The sequence below is a fragment of the Pelodiscus sinensis genome, chromosome 2 (genome assembly GCF_052426305.1).
Source record: "Pelodiscus sinensis isolate ZL-2025 chromosome 2, ASM5242630v1, whole genome shotgun sequence".
NCBI lineage: Eukaryota > Metazoa > Chordata > Testudines > Trionychidae > Pelodiscus > Pelodiscus sinensis.
In genome coordinates, this window is record NC_143053.1 from 235,323,821 (window position 1) to 235,339,829 (window position 16,009).

Sequence of the window (16,009 nt, forward strand, 5' to 3'; positions counted from 1 at the left end):
CATCTCCATTCTTCCATAAAAAGAGGACAGGGACAGCGTTCCTACCCCCTGGCTAATAGCACTCCATGGACCCAATCTCCATGAATATATCTAACTTCTCTTTAAACTCTGTTATAGTTCTAGCCTTCACAGCCTCCTGTGGCAAGGAGTTCCACAGGTTCAGTATGCTGTGTGAAGAAGAACTTTCGCTTATTAGTTTTAAACCTGCTGTCCATTCATTTCATTTGGTGTCCTCTAGTCCTTCTATTATGGGAACTAATGAAGATCTTTTATTTATTCACCCTCTCCACACCACTCATGATTTTATAGACCTCTATCATATCCCCCCTCGGTCTCCTCTTTTCTAAGCTGAAAAGTCCCAGTGTCTTTAGCCGCTCTTCATATGGGACCTGTTCCAACCCCCTACTCATTTTAGTTGCCCTTTTCTGAACCCTTTCCAAGGCCAAAATATCTTTTTTGAGATGAGGAGACCACATCTGCACATAGTACTGAAGATATGGCGTACCATAGTTTTATACTTCCCCTCCTCCTTCTTCCCCTGGCTTCCCTCTTCCAGCTCCCTCCTCCCAGGTTTCCACCTCCCCTCTCCCACCCTCTCTCTTCCCCTCTCCCACCTCCTTTTGCCAGTCTCCCCAGAGGTTAATTCTCCCCCCCCCAGTTTTGTTAAATAAAGAGAGTTTCTATTTTTGACCACACGTGTCCTTTATTTTTTACATCAGGAAGGGGAGCTAGGGAAGGGCAAGTGGAAGGCGGTGAGGGAGGAATGGGGCACGAACCCCTGATGGGGAGGACGGGTGGCTCTGCGGGCTCCTTGGGGTGGAAGCTTCCTGCAGGGCCTCCTGGATCCTGACAGTCCCCCTATTGACGCCCTCCCCCCGGATGGCAGCCTGCGGCAAGTGCAGCCGGGCTGATGGCCGAGTGCTGTGATGTGCCGAGTGTGGGCACTTAGGGCACTCCAAGTCAGGGCTGCTTTGCTGTCCCTCATTGAGTTAGACAAGAAAGCGGGGAACCCTGAGAACTGTCTGTCCGGGGTGGGGGTCAGGTCCCTTTAAGCACAGCCCTCGGCTAGCCTGAGGCAGCAGCTCCACACTCCAAGTCCTAACCTGATGCCCTGCCGGCACTGGTTCTGGCCAGCCTTAACTTCGGTTCAGGGCCCACTCAATGTGGACATGCCAGTTCAAATTAGCAAAACGCTAATTTGAATTAGTTTTTAGGTCTAGATGCACTAATTCGAATGATCTTAGTTCAAGTAGGAATAAGAGATCCTCCGGAAAAGGGCTTTATTCCGGAGGATCGCGCCAGTCTAGACGCTTTTTTCCCGGCTTTTCCCCAAGCCGGAAAAAAAGTGGCGGACATGTTTATTTAAATCCGCGGGGATTTCCCTATCCTGACTTACCTGATTTGCATGGCTTTTCCGGAAATTGTGGCCAGTGTAGACGTAGCCCCTTTGTGATAGGATCTCAATGCACTACAAGTAGCATTGAGCACCATAACATGCCTGCATAGCAGGCAAAAATTAGCATTATCAGCCCCACTTTACATATAGGAAACAGAGAAATTAAGTGGAAGTGCACAAGACATATATGGCAAAGCTGGGAGTAGAAAGCCAGGGGAGAAATCCTGGCTTATTGAAAAACATGAGAGTTTTGCCATTTCCGTGGGTCCAGGATTTCAATCAGATCTCCTACCTCCCAGCTCTGTGCTTTAGCCACAGGCTTTTCTTCAGATCTTGCCTGTTTACTCAACGGGAGGCAAAGCATGTACTCAGAACTTATTTCAGAATCTTAGAAACCCCCTCTCTCACATATGACCAGGGATGCAATGAGGTGGAGAGCACAGGATGCTCTGTTGGTTGGGTCTGAGTGGAGACACAACAGCTGCCACCTCCCCTCCCAATCAGGCGGGAGACAGCAGTTCAGAGAAGGTTGCAGCCTGGAGAGCTCAAGGGGAGGTACAGTGCAGTCCTCAGGAACCCCACTTTCTGTGGAAACATTTATCTCTGTGCATCTCAATACATGGCATGTGGCTGGGAACTTGCTGCCTGGACAGGTGGTAACAGACTATGATGTTTGCCCCCCCTCTCCCCAACAGGATTCCATGCTGGAATCCTGGCACTAGGGATTAAGGATAGGTGATCCTACTCAAGGGGGGGGGAGGGTCCTGTCCCTGGGCCCTCCCCCCTTAGGGAAACTTTTGTTGTGCATTGGCTTATGATCACTATTGCTCAAGAACACTGGGGAAGTAAACAGTACAAACTTTTGCTATGTCAGTGTGTTTTGAGCCAACTATGAAGGAAAATTCCCATCCCTATAAAAATGAAATATATTTACTGACAGCCATCTGCATTTTAGCAACCTAGTTTCAAAATCATTATGCTTTTGGGTAATAAGAAGTTATCCCTTTGGTATTATCAAATGACAAGATTTGTTTTGGTAACCTATTTATTTAAAAAAGAAAATGTTGTTTTAACCCACAGTCTTATTATTTGAAAAGGCCCTTTCATCATTGCGCTTTCAAAGATATGGACACATGTTGAGTCACTGCTCTCATTATTCTAAGATTATGTTATTGTTTCTAATCTGACCCAGTACAGTTTATGGCCATTTTGAGGTCTTGTGCGAACTTCAAGGGCCTCATTTGGGGGCAGGGACCTCGAGAAATATCCTCATTTGTTGTCAGTTGTCCCCCCTTTTATTTTGCCTGCTTTCAAGATTTAAATCTGCCATTGACAGGTTTGCATTGTAAAGTAATAGCATCTTGTAAACCTCACAAGGATTAATTCTGGAGAATAGACAGAAATAAACAGAAGACAGTCATTTCTCAGGTGATTTTACCATTTTTGATCTGTACTGAGACACACTTAGATAAATGTTTTCAAGGGCTGGGCTGCATGTTGAAAAGATGCTAGGGAAGGCTTAACATTTTTAACTCTAAGAATTATTCCCTGACACTTTTGGTTGTGTATCATGCAAACATCACCAGGTAAGTGGTGGCATTCTGAGCAACTGAAATAGGGCATTGGAAGGGAAAGTATGATTTATATGTATTTATGATGTGCAAGGGTCTTGTGTCCTTTGATTCTTGGAGTGGCTTTTAGTTTTAAAATACTTTACTTTAATACAGGTATTGAATCCATAGCATAATTACACCTGGCACTGTTGAAACTAATTCTGTAAGGGTCTGCTAGGAGGTGAGGAATTACTGGGCATGAATCAAGAAAAATTTGGGCTAAGAACTAAATTGTCCTTTCATGCACTATGGTGTTGCCTCCACGACTGTCAATCCAAATGATGGTAATTATGTATTTGATGTCATTAAAAAAATCAAAACAAATGAAAATGTTCATTTTATTTTGATTCAAACTGAAAATATATTTCTCAAACATTGAATTATTATTAATTATTATTATTATTATTTCATTTCAAAATGGGACCCTGTGGAGAGCCCTCTCTTTGCAGTGCCCAGGCATTTGTGCATAACAGGGCGTGGGTGCAGTGACACACTTTGACTTTCCTCAGGTACAGCGAGCAATCTAAAGTAAAGTTGATACCTTTCCATAATGGATTCCTCCCCTATAAAGTGTTTTGAGGTGGAGCTGAAGGCTGTGCAGTCAAGAGACCTGTTAGAGCAGCAAAGGGCATCAAAACCAACTGGGAGGCACAGGGGTTCCATGTCAGTAGCTCTTTATCTGTGTGGACATCTGAAATCTGTGTCACTCTCAGAGTTCCACGGGGTTTTGCAGGCTGAATGTTTCAGCCAGCACCCCTTGAAGGAAGACTTGAGAAGGAACTCCATGAGGATGTTTGCCTCTGAGTAGAGCCCTACCCTACTGGATTTTCATGAAGGATATGTTAGGATGGGTTGAAGCCTAACTACTGAGAGATAGATCTAAGTGGCTAAACTTGGGGCTGTAAGTAAGGGACTTCCTGAATTTGAATCCTATTTATTTCTCTGGTAGATTACTTAACTTTTTCATTTCGGTTTTCCTATCTGTAAAATGTGGATAGTAGTTGCCTGCCCACCTCACAAAAGTGTTGCCCCAGCTGATAAATGCATGTAAAGAGCATTGAGAAAATAAAGTGTAATAAGTAGCATTATCTGTGAAATATGCATTTAATTTCTAACTGTCCCTACATACATATAAAAATACATTGTGCATATATTCAAATATGACAAAAGTTTGGTTGATTTCTAGTCTACAGGCAGTCCCCGACTTACTCGGATACGACTTATGTCGGATCTGCACTTATAAATGGGGCTTTCTTGCCCCGGAGCTCGCAGGCCGTGGTCCGCCACCTCGACCTCCGGGGCGAGAAAAGCTACTCCCGGTGCCCCTGGTCTGCTGGGGACTGTCTCCAGCAGACCAGGGACACCGGGAGCAAAGCCGCAGCGGCGGCGGGTCCCGCGCCAGAGCAAAGCCTCAGAGGCGCGGCACCCCGTCGCCGCTGTGGCTTTGCTCCCCGTGTCCCTGGTCTGCTGGGGGGGGGGGCGCAGCTAGTGTGCCCCCTCCCAGCAGACCAGACTTTTGTTGTGGACCCTGGGGCAGAGCAGCTGGGGCGCTGCCGGTTGGTCCCGCAGCGTCACTCTGGGCACTACTGGACCAACCCGGTAGCACCCCAGCTGCTCTGCCCCAGGCGTCCTGATTCAGCCGCTGCTGCTCAGTTTCAGAAGCAGCTGAATCAGGACGCCTGCGGCAGAGCAGCTGGGGTGCTGCTGGGTTTGTCCAGTAGCGCCGAGGAGCACTACAGGAAGCCCGAGGCACAGTTGCTCTGCCCCGGGCTTCCTGGAATCAGCTGCTGATCAGTTTCAGCAGCAGCTGACTTGGGGACGCTTGAGGTTCTTAAGTTGAATCTGTATGTAAGTCAGAACTGGCGGTCAGTTTCAGCAGCGGCTGAATCTGGACGCCAGTTCCGACTTACATACAGATTCAACTTAAGAACAAACCTACAGTCCTTATCTTGTACGTAACCCAGGGACTGCCTGTATTGGAAATAGAGTGCAACTGTAATAATGTGAAAAGCTTGGGAAACGCCTGAAATCTTTGGCTACTCTGAAGATCCTGCTCAGCAGGACTCAGTGGGAAAAGATTTATACATTGAAAACTTTATGAACTGGGGTCTTGAATTAAAACCCAATTCTATTTGGTCAGTTCAACCATTAGCTTGCTTCCCTAAGGCTGCCCAGCTCAGCAAGATTAAAGAGCGTTTGTTTTCAATCTTATCAATAAATGCCTTAGCTAAAACAGTTCAATACTGTTGAATGGACCAGCCATGAAGAAGCCAGCCAACTCCTCTATCCAAACCTCAGTTATCTGAAACCTCCAATTTTTTAAAACTACATTAAAGCTGGAGGACATGATCCTGTTTGAGATAACAGGGGGTTCAGATAAAGGAGGAATAAATAAGAGATTGACCTGTTACATTATGATTCTGGGTATGTCTACACTACCCTCCTAGTTCGAACTAGGAGGGTAATGTAGGCATACCGCACTTGCAAATGAAGCCCGGGATTTGAATTTCCCGGGATTCATTTGCATAAGCGGGGAGCCGCCATTTTTAAAACCCCGCTGGTTCGAACCCCATGCAGCGCGGCTACACGGGGCACGAACTAGGTAGTTCAAACTAGGCTTCCTAGTTCGAACTACCGTTACTCCTCATTTCACGAGGAGTAACGGTAGTTCGAACTAGGAAGCCTAGTTCGAACTACCTAGTTCGTGCCCCGTGTAGCCGCGCTGCACGGGGTTCGAACCAGCGGGGTTTTAAAAATGGCGGCTCCCCGCTTATGCAAATGAAGCCCGGGAAATTCAAATCCCGGGCTTCATTTGCAAGTGCGGTATGCCTACATTACCCCGCTAGTTCGAACTAGCGGGGTAGTGTAGACATACCCTCTGTTGATTTTCATTAAATTAAAATCTATGTATGAGTGTTGTGTTGTGAAATTGTATGTATTTAAGATGCTCTGAAGGCAACTACTTTTGCAAAATTCCAATATATATATATATATATATATATATATTTTCCTGTGGGACATCAGAGTGATGTTATTACATCATCTGCATCCTCATGCTGCTGCTGCCACCCGCCTCTGTGTCCATTCTCATCCACTTGCTGTGGCCAGACTCAGCGTCCTCCCCTCTGGCCATGAGCTGCTTCAGCTCTGACTCCTGCTTCATGCCCTGGGGGGGCTGTGCTGTCAGGGATGAGCTTCTCGGGCTGGGTCCCCTCCATCATCGAAGACTGACCACTCCCAGCCCCTTCACTCCTTTTGCCAAGACCCTACACCCCAGCCTGCTCCTGCACCCTCCCCCTGGCTAGACACCCTGCCTCCAGCCTGCTCCTGCCCCCTCCTCCCCAGCCTGACACCTACCCCCAGAGAGAGGGGGGTTGGTGAATGTAGTGAGCAGGGAGCACAGCCCCCTAGAATGCAAAATATTTCGAATCCTGCATATGGATATGGAAAATATCTATGGGTCTGATCCTATAGTCCTTCCTGCGCCCACTCTCTCCCTGACTTGACTCTTGGTCAAGAGGCTGCAGACTGGGCTATATAGCAGAAAGGGAGAGGCCTTCTTTCATTTCCTCCACTTTATTTCCTGAACAGGAATGAGGCACAGTCACAGAGTCTACATCTATGTCAGGCACTTCCTAGGCCTTGGGTAAAATTATTGAAAGCATCTAGAGTGACCAAGGGGCTTAAATGTTATTGATTTCCAATGAGAGATAGGAACCTAATTCACTTAAGCACTTTAAAAATTGTAACCCCTTGTTTTCACCAGGAAAAAAATGTGTTTTTGACAAGTTAGCTAACACATAATGAAATCCAAGTATATACAGGGAAGCTGATGTTTTAAAATGTTATGAGATAGAAAAATCCTAGAATCTCTCCTATAAGCTTTACCTAGACCAAATAATATATGTGAAAAATCTTTGTCCAGTTCTATAGACAGAGAGTTTTGTTTTGTATGGGGTTATCCTTGCACTGAAAGATAAATATTTTATTCTAGGAAAAGGTCCTTAAGAATTCATCAAGTGTCACTTAAATTAACAACAATAAAACATACATTTCCCTAGTGTCTGGTACACATGCACCATAAAGGACATAACACTATGCGAATAAAGATTTTATGTACAATACTTCTGTAACACATACATTTTTAAAGCATTTCCATGCGTAAATCCATTCAAAACCAGACAGCTCTATAAATTAACAATTGGTTGGATTCATCAAAGTGCTGATAACAAGTAGTTATTTTTGGCTTGGGGGAATTTTAATGACTAAAAGATAGCCCTATTAGTTGTTTCTATGTTTTTGGCTAGACAAATACTGAATGTGAGTTTTACTGTCTTGAACCAATTTTCATTATTTATGGGAAACTAGAAGTAAAATAAAACAAAATAAAAATAAAGGAAAGCATGTAAATATGAAAATGTTGTGACGGTTTTTATAGAACAATGAAAATCCTTAAAAACTGTGGAATTTATTAACACTGACTCTGGAAAGAAGGGAAATATAAATAGAAAATTATTAATTACTTTTGAGGAAATAAAAAATATCTATCTAGTACCCTTTGCTGAATTCTTCTTCCACATTATTTGTGTGGAATCAGTGCCTAAAAGCCTCTGTCACAGAACTGTGTTAGGTGCTGCACAAACCCAAACAAAATTGTTCCAAAGACCTTACAACCTAAGTGGAAAACAGGACACAACTGGTGAGTAGAACAGGAAGATAAGGAAAGTACCAACACACTGGTGGTGACAGTCAATAGTGATTGCCTTACTGAAGCCAGGGAAACCTCCTAAGATTCAGCCAGCTACTACCCTATCTCTCTCCTCTGAACCACCAGAAAGCTCATGGAAAGGGTGTGGCTCCTCTGTCTGTCTGATATTATTGAAGACACCCTCCCATTGGAGCAGGCAGGGTTTTGCCTGAAGAGGAACAGCTGTGCCTGAATAGTGTCACTTACCAGCCACCGTGAGACAGGATTCCAATGTAAATTGAAGACAGGAGTCACCCTTGTTGATATGACATCAGCACATAACACTGCCTGAGCACAGCATCTTCTCCTCAAGATCTCCTGTGTGCAGAGCTGGCCCAAACTATGGACTGCCTGGGCTACTGCCCGGGGCGCCCCATTGTAGAGGACACCACGCGGGGCTGCCGGACCAGGCAGGGGCAGGGCCGGGCTGTGCATGCGCTGGTGCCCCGGGGGGGGTGGGGCCGCGCATGTGCCGGGCACCCGGGGTGGGGCCACACATGCGCTGGGTGCTCGGGGCGCTGTGCGCCCAGGGGCAGCGCAGCGCTCCCGGGGCCCGGGGCACACGAATGCCTCGGACCAGCCCTGCCTGTGTGACCTTGAGGAGGAGGCACTGTGTCCAGATAGTATTATGTGCTGCAATGACTGGGGACCACCCCTTTAAGATACACCTTAATGGCTAGATCAGTGGGTCAAGAACTCTTAACTTGGGCATTCCTCAGGGCTCTATCCTGGCCCCAATACTTTTTAATCTGCACACCACAGATATACTAGTGACAGTGTCAAGGACAGTTATATATGCAGATGGTATTGCCCGAGATGACCAATTGCCTTGGTATATTCTGCAGCTGAATATTGTGCACCAGTGTAGTCTCATAGCACACACACACACACACACACACTAAACTCTCTGACATTTAATAATATCATGTGAATAGTGTTGGGGACACTCAGTTCTACTCCTGTTGACTGGCTCCTGGTCCTATCGCACATCCAGCCTCCACAGATTAGAAGAACTGCTCAGACATCTTGCCTTCTCAGTCATAGCAATGCAACATGAGGATCCCACTGCACCATGACCTGCTGGTCACACAGAGATGCTGTTAGGCTCGTGTGCACATCATGGTGATTCAGCTAAAAGTAATTATTTTTTTTGATCTTTAAAGAAACAGGCCCTACTCCAACAACACACTTCAGCACATGCCTAACTTCAAGCATGTTAGTAATATTATTCACCTCAAGGGGACTACTCAACTGCTTAAACTTCAGAATGCACTCAAGTATCTTGCTGAACTGGGGCCGTGGATGTCAAGCTGGTCCCTGCCCAAGAGAGAGTATTAGAAAGAGATATACGAGGAAGGAATTACTGTGGTAGTTTAGCACTGGTCTGCCTGTACCTGTATCAATCTGCAAATTCCATTTGATTTTGTGAATTCCATTTTGATTGTCAGACTGTTCTATGCCAGCACTTTGGTCTTTTAACCTCCAGCTTGTGCTAAAACCTCCAAGGATGTGTCAGGAGAAGGTCTTGTAGCTAGCACAGGCCTAACCACAGACAGCAATCAAGAACTATTAACCTATATATCTATTCAAATAGAAACCTATGACACCAACTAGCTGCATCCTAGAGAACTCAGCCCTGTCAGGTGAGTATATAAATACACTAGGGATTACCTGATGAGGGGCTTGAAGCAGGCCTGCACTTTCCTGACTCCTTGGCAGGGTCACCAGAATTGTTTGAAAGGAAAATTCTAACCACCTGATCACCCCTGTTTACTTGCCAGGTCATAGGAGATGCCCCCAAAATAACACAAATACACAATATATTCAATTGAATAATTATATTAAGCAAATAAATATAAAATAACAGGGCAAACACCTATCTCTGGGTCTCTGGTGCCCATTCTGATAATACACTTTAATTTTCCCTGTCTAGTCGCTGGTAGAGCAAGAATAAAATTTAGTGTTCCATTTGTAGGGGCCTTGATGAGCTGTGACAATGATATCCTCAGTAGTAGTAAAAAGCAGCTCGGCAGACTTTGGTCAGTATAGTCCCAAAGTCTCACATGTGGTAAATCTCTTGATCGGTTTAATAGGCACCAGGTAATAAAATCCACAACCCTTACTTCAGATCCTGGAGACACAATTCATAGAATATGGGGTTTCCTAGACAATTTCCTTGACTATTTAACTTAAGCATAGTGCGCTCACAAGTCCACAAATGACTTTCTGCTTTAAAGATGAATACCCACTTCTCAGCCCCTGCAGAGGGGCTAACAATTGTGCTTGGCAGACATCCTCTTATAGGGATCAGGGTGTTTGTGGTCCCAGGATTTTTGCTCACCATAAAGAGATGCAGGACTCAGGTGCAAATTATAACAACTCTAAATCAAATCGTAACTTGACTCTCCCCTAGAGCTCAGATACTGTATCTGAGCACTATCAGCAAGAGCAATACTTGCCAACTGGTGCCAGGGAGCTGAAGGCTTAACTTGTCTGAGTGGATTGGGAGTTTCCCCACCAGATTTCTATCCACTGAGAATTACCTTGAACAGGGAAAGGATCAACCATAGGGATATGGCTTCCAGGTACTCAGAGGGCAAGTCTGAGGGGGAGGCGCTCTCCTTTCAGTGACTGGATCCAAACTCCTCTCCAATGGCTTCTCCCCTCTCATAAAGCTCCCTCAGGGGCAGCAAGTCTCTGAGAATCTTCTTCTTGGTCAGGCTAGTTTTTCTTCCTGGGCTTTACTTGTCAGTAATTTGATTCTACCCCCTCCTTTTTCTCAGACATTGCTCCTTCTCTAAGCAGGCTCACCTGCTATCCATCTCTGCCAACAGGATAGTTGAAAAAACTTAAAATATAATGAATAGTCTTGCAGCACCATAGAGACTAACAAAATGTGTAGATGGTTGAGGTAGCATCTCTCTTATCTTCCTGTTGGCTATCTAACAGACTTTGAGTCTGCCCTTGGTCCCTTCTCCCCACAGGACAGAGTGCTTCTCCCTGAGCACTTAGCACTCAAAGACCCAGGAGCCAAGGCAGGCTTCTTGGGGGTTATGCAGGTGTGACATAATGGGGACTGTGTTCGCTCTGCTTTGTTATGCTGTATGGGATTCCTACTGTCCTGTACTGTTCTGTTGTAACCCCGTGTGTGTGCCTCAGTTTCTCTGGGTGCTGCACTGTTACCCAGCTGGAATTGGGAACGTTGCCTCTCACTGAGGGGAGGCTGCCCCATTTTAGCATGTACACAACAATAGCTCAGGCTATCTTTTAATCTGAACCTAGGTGAGGGGAACAACCAGGTGACACCTTCCCCGGGAATCTGAACAAAGGAGGAGGCAGGGCAGCCTGCAGGGCTGGGACCAGTGGCTGAGTGTGAATTCTCTGGGGGGAGCTGAGGGCACTGGTTCTGGGCCACCCCTCTCCCCAAGTGGGATTGTAGTGACTGCTTCTAGTTCCTGTGTTAACAACAAGTCTGTGTTACGCAGTGTCCCCGTCAATGAATAAACCTGTTCTACTTGCTGGCTGAGAGTCACAACTGACTGCGGATGGGGGTGCAAAGCCCGGTGATGCCTCTACACTCCACAGCAGGTGACTGTTACTTTTAAATAGACCTGTGTATCTTTTGTGATTTGTCTGTGAATACAGTGCATTTGGTTTAGAAATTGCTTTGCGAAGTCTGTGCTCCTTGCTTTCACTGTCACATAGTCCCCAAAGGGGGAAACAGTAAACCAGAATAGCTACTGCCTCAGTGGAACTCTGGGAGCATGTATAAGCTAGTGGGTAGGCAGTGCTAGTTTTAGGGCCTGGGCAATTGGACTGTAGAGTCCCCATACCTCAGAAAATGGTGGTAGATGGAGGATCTGTCCCCTGAGATTACACTTAGAGGATCAGAGGTAGTGCTTAGACTTTGACTGTACTAACCAAGCCAACAGTATGTGGGATACAATGAATGGATTCAAGTACATCAGCTTGGTGATCATTCATCAGGGGAGCTCACTTTGTGGTGTAATAAGTGAACAGTTCCCCTTCATCTAGTATTTTACTTTTTGTTTCACTTGTGCACTGGAAAGAAGAGAATGTTCTTTAAGAGGGCTTTGAATGAGGTTCATCTCAGGGTGGCATCTTGAGAGCTAGAGGTTTTTGTTTGTCTATAGAGCTGTGTGGAAGGAATGTCAGTCTTGATTTCTGTACTTCTCACCTCTGCATTGAATCCTTGCTCTTGTGTTGATCGCTGACTTTAAAATGGTGTTACGTCAGTAGCTGACAGTGTAGAAAAGACTTTCCTTTCTAAATTTAAAATCATGGGCACCTTATAGAGGGGGAAAATGCTGAAAAAGAATGATTGGATATCAATAGTTCAACATCAGAAACTAGTATGGAGTAGAAAACCTTTATTTCCCTCCTGCCCCCCTCTCTATGAGGCATAAAGGCCTGATTCTATAGACGTTTGCCTGTGGTCACCTTTAAAAAGAGGGCAACATATAATTTAAGGAGAGTACCATAAACATATGACTAATTCTCAGCCAGGTGTTAAACATGGTTGGCTTTACACTCCTTTGAAATGCTTATTTTGTTCTCACATTTATATTTCATCTCCAGTGGTTTGGCTTCAACCATTCCCTGATTTGGTTAGATTAACTCTGCATCAAGGCTGTACTCCCGGCCCTTGCGGCCGGCCACAGCCCCAGGTATACTCCTCACTCCCAACGGACTGTACCCTTGGCCTGCTCATGGCCCTGCCACAGGACTCAGCAGTCACTCTGCCTTTCCCCCTGAGCATCCCTCTTCCCTCCCTGAGCTTGAGCACTTCAAATGTCCGCTGGGAGGCCGGGGTGGGGAGGGGGGAGGAGGAGTTGTTGAGTGCAGGGTCTCACTTTTCCCCATGAGTGCTCCGGCCCAGGAACACCCATGGCAATGCCAGACCACAGATGTTGCCATACTACAGAAGTTCAGACTATAGAGGTTGAACCTGTATTGTAACACTGGCAAATCAGTTCTGATGTAGAATACTCTTTGGTGTCAGGGACACAGAGAAAGCAGTGTCTGGGCAAAGTCTTGTTGGTGGTTCAATTATGTAAAACATCAGATATTTTCCTTTTTCTTCAAATAGGAAGAGCAGAAGGATATTCTATAAAAAAAGAACTTTTTATTTGGCCTCTTCAACTTGTTTTCATTTTTTAAAAAACCTTCTTTTAAATATAAAATAGTTACTGGTTTATGAAAGCAAACGAATGACTAGAACATGCAGAAATGTTCACAAAGAAACCTGAAATCATGAAAATAGTTTCTGATTTAATTTTTCATTAGTTTGAAAACTCACACATTTCAGTAAGGTTCATAAACCTTTTGATCAATCTGGGATATGTTTATGGGTTACTATTAGATGATGCAAATATTTAGGAAGTAAAATTTGGCATTTTTTAAACTGAGTTTTGTTGTAATAATTTGGGCTTAAACTTTAAACTTCCATAGCCTGACACTGAAGATAATCTTTGTATGACCCACTAGAAAGTGAATTTCTAAATTTTGTACCATTTTGTTATTGTCTGATTGTGTGAATGGTGAGTTCTGCAAATGCAGAGGAAAGGATAGATTTGTGTTTTTCTTCCATTTTTAATTAAAATATTCTCTTGAGGTATAAACTAAGGAAAACCATGGCAGTAGGGCTGAAGGATGTAGTCAGTCAAGCGGGGTTGTCTCGATGGGTTCCTGCTCTATCAATGATGATAGCCAGAAGACTGCTTGTGTGTGTGCTCAGTGATGTGTGTTGTGTTGACTTGCATGATTAGTTAACACAGCAGACTTCAAGAGAGCCCCCAAAGACCACAAATCAGATAAGGATTGAAGACGCACAGCCAGGTTTATTGTTAACCAAAGTACAGTAATAGCTGTCAGTTAAGGTTGCCAGACGGTTTCCCCCAAAATACCGAACACACACAAAAAAACCCACCTGCACCAAACACACATCCTGTGTGCCTACTACCAAGAGCCACCAAGCTGGGAACAAAGGGGGAGGCAGCAGAGCCTGCTACCCAAAGCAGAGAGAGGCAGAGTGGGGGGTATAGGGGGGAGCGACCATGGGTAAGAAGGTGACTCCCCCATAGCCAGGTCTTTGGGTGTCCCAGTGGGAAGAAACAGAAATTCCACCCCAGTCAGTTTTGGCTGAGAGCCCATGGAAGGCGCCTAAACGCAACTACAAAGCACCTGCGGGCTTCTATCCTGGACTAATGCGCCACAACATGCTTGAACAGTGCTCCGGAGCAGGGACAGGGCTTCTCCTCCTCCCCAAGGTGTCACTCCTCCTCACACGCAATCAGCTGAGGGCTCCCAGCACCGATTGAGCCCCTCCTCCCAGCCACTCCCCCTACCCCCGCCCAGCTTCTGCACGCAACCAGAGGCTCCCAGCCTGGGACTCCCTCTGGTTGCGTGCAGAAGCCTGGTGAGGGCAGGAGAAGTGACTGGGAGGCGGGCCATGATCGGTGCTGGGAGCCTGTGGTTGAGTGCAGAAGCCGGGTGGGGGAGTGGCTGGGAGTCCCAGCCATTGCCCCCGCCCCCGCCAGGCTTCCATCTGGCACCCAGCTAGAAAAACAGAAAATACCAGACATTGCACATGTCTAGTATTTTCTGAATTTTTTTTACTGGACAGAGGGTGCAAAAATCGGACTGTCTGGTAGAATACCAGACACCTGGCAACCCTACTGTCAGTAGACTCTACTGAAACACTATGCATATGGACACCATAACAATTGAGTGACTCAATCATTAGGAGACCCCTAATTGCTCCCCCCCCGGATCAGACAAAGACTGTCCTCCCAATACACCACTCTATATACAGATACAATCAAGTATCAGAGGGATAGTGGTGTTAGTCTGAATCTACAAAAGTGATGAGGAGTCCTGTGGCACCTTTTAGACTAACAGATTTATTGGAGCATAAGCTTTTGTGGGCATATGACAAAGTGGGTCTTTGCCCACGAAAGATACAAACAAGTTACATATCACTTCTGATGTGTCAGGTTGCCACCCTCTGACACTACCTAGATGCCACCCATCACCCTGTACGTCGTGGTTTGATTAATATAGCTCTATCCATCATGCTGTCATTTTAGATCCTTTCCTGAACCTGGGTCAGTATCTGTGGGGAGTGCGGGTACCTAGGTCTTTTTAAATGAGTTGGTGTTACCACCATTTTGGAATGTGCTTTCCACTTATGACCAGTACTAATTACTGTTCTACACCTGGGCCTATTACCAGTTAGTGTTTTACACTCTCAGCCCTGTTCGTGCCAAGTTCTGTGAGCAGGGCCCTGCCTCCCGGTCACAGCTTAGCTTTGCTTTATGTTAGCCATGTATTGTCCATTGTTAGCTAGGTCTCAGGCCTCATACCAGGCCTCTGCTACATGGGCTTATGTTTTAGGCCTTCATCTTACTAGTGAGGGAACCAAAAATTATGTAATTTTTCAATTTTTGTTACAAACCAGAGGAAACCCAAAATTTGGTAGTTTCCTGTGAAACTAGTTTTTAGTAATTTTTGGGAGTCAATTTCAGCATTTAATTGTTATAAAAATGTTTTGGTTTTGACCACTTAAAAACGGAAAAAGTAATTTTAACACAAAAATGAAAAGTCAATGTAACATTTTTACTTGATCAAAATGAAATTGTGTTGAAATTAACATGTTCATGTTCCCATGGAAATTTTTTATTTCAACAAAACAGCATTTTCCAATGAAAAAAAATTAAGTTGGAAAATTGTTGAGCATCTCTACATGTCAGTGTAGTGAGTTTCATGAATCTTTAAAGTTATATTTTATCTTGTATCCATAAAGGACTCAATCTTGCAAGCTCTTCATTTGTGGAACTTTCACTGATGGTGGGGGCATTTCACATATTCTGAGTTTACATTCTGAGGTCCAAAATGAGTGAAATGCTGTTAAGACTAAAAGTACATAACTCAGAGTTACTGACCAATACCTTTCCACTAAAAAGATTTAGTGCTGAGTTTTCCAAAGCAATACTGGAGATTTAGACACACACACAAAGATTCTCAGCTGGTTTAAATCAATGTAGCTCAATTTACTTTAGTGAACACATATTACTTTTGGCCAGTTGAGAATCTGGCCCATATATTCCATTAATTTTAATGGAAAAAAGATATATGTTTAAATCCCCTCGGCTGCTTTAAAAGTCTCAAACTGGACAGAAGAATCCATATTTCCTTGAACTGTGTCAAAACAATGTGTTTAATAGCATACAA